The sequence below is a fragment of the Trichechus manatus genome, unplaced genomic scaffold (assembly GCF_000243295.1).
Source record: "Trichechus manatus latirostris isolate Lorelei unplaced genomic scaffold, TriManLat1.0 scaffold00086, whole genome shotgun sequence".
Taxonomy (NCBI): Eukaryota; Metazoa; Chordata; class Mammalia; order Sirenia; family Trichechidae; genus Trichechus; species Trichechus manatus.
Window position 1 is genome coordinate 10,890,291 of NW_004444022.1, and position 1,651 is coordinate 10,891,941.

Genomic DNA, 1,651 nt, shown 5'->3' on the forward strand with positions numbered 1-1,651 from the left:
CAGAACATTTTCTTAATAAGCTTTGTTATGCCAATTGACCTAGATGTCCCCTGAAAGCATGGTCCCCAGACCCCTACCCCTGCTACCCTGTCCCTCAAAGTATTTGATTATATTCAGGAAACTTCTTAGATTTGGTTTAGTCCAGTTGTGCTGACTTCCCCTGTAGTGTGTGCTGTCCTTCCCTTCCCCTAAGAGAATTCTTATCTACTATCTAGTTAGTAAATACCCCTCACCCTCCCTCCCCACCCTCATAACCATCAAAGAATGCTTTCTTCTGTGTTTAAACCTTTTCTTGAGTTCTTATAATAGTGGTCTTATACAATATTTGTTCTTCTGTGACTGACTAAATTCACTCAGCATAATGACCTCCAGCTTCCTCCATGTTATGTTTCATGGCTTCATCATTGTTCTTTTCGTTGTGTAGTATACCATTGTGTGGACATACCATAATTTGTTTATCCATTCGTCTATTGATGGGCACCTAGGTTGTTTCCATCTTTTTACTACTGTGAACAGTGCTGCAGTGAATATCGGTATGCATATATCTATTCGTGTGACAGCTCTTATTTCTCTATGATATATTCCAAGGAGTGGGATAGCTGGATTGTATGGTACTTCTATTTCTAGCTTTTTAAGGAAGCAACAAATCGATTTTCAAAGTGGTTGTACCATTTTCATTCCCACCAACAGTGTATAAGTGTTCCAGTCTCTCCACAACCTCTCCAGTATTTATTTTGTGTTTTTGGATTAATGCTAGCCTTGTTGAGATGAGATGATATCTCATTGTAGTTTTGATCTGCATTTCTCTAATGGCTAATGATCGTGAGCATTTCTTCATGTGTCTGTTAGCCGCCTGAATATCTTCTTTGGTGAAGTTCCTGTTCATATCCTTTGTCCATTTTTTAACTGGGTTATTTGTCTTTTTGTTGTTGAGCTTTTGCAGTATCTTGTAGATGTTAGAGATTAGACACTGATCGGATTTGTTGCAGCCAAAATTTTTTTCCCAGTCTTGTAGGTTGTCTTTTGACTCTTCAGATGAAGTCTTTTGATGAGCATAAGTGTTTGATTTTTAGGAGCTCCCAGTTATCTAGTGTGTCTTCTGGTACTTGTGCATTGTTATTTATGGTTCATACTGGGTTTATGCCATGTATTAGGGCTCCTAGAGTTGTCCCTATTTTTTCTTCCATGATCTTTATCGTTTTCAATTTTATATTTAAGTCTTTGATCCATTTTGAGTTAGTTTTTGTGCATGGTGTGACGTATGGGTCTTGTTTCAGTTTTTTGCGGATGGTTGTCCAGTTATTCCAGCACCATTTATTAAAGAGACTGTCTTTTCCCCAATTAACGGACTTCGGGCCTTTGTCAAATATCAGCTGTTCATAGGTGGATGAATTTATGTCTGGATTCTCAATCTGTTCCATTGGTCTGTGTTTCTATTATTGTATCAGTACCAGGCTGTTTTGAGTACCATGGCGATATAATAGGTTCTAAAATCAGGTAGTGTCAGGCCTCCCACTTTGCTCTTCTTCTTGAGTAATGCTTTACTTATTTGGGGCCTCTTCCCTTTCCGTATGAAGTTGGTGATTTGTTTCTCCACCTGATTAAAAAATAGTGGTGGAATTTGGATCAGGATTGCACTGTATCTGTAGAT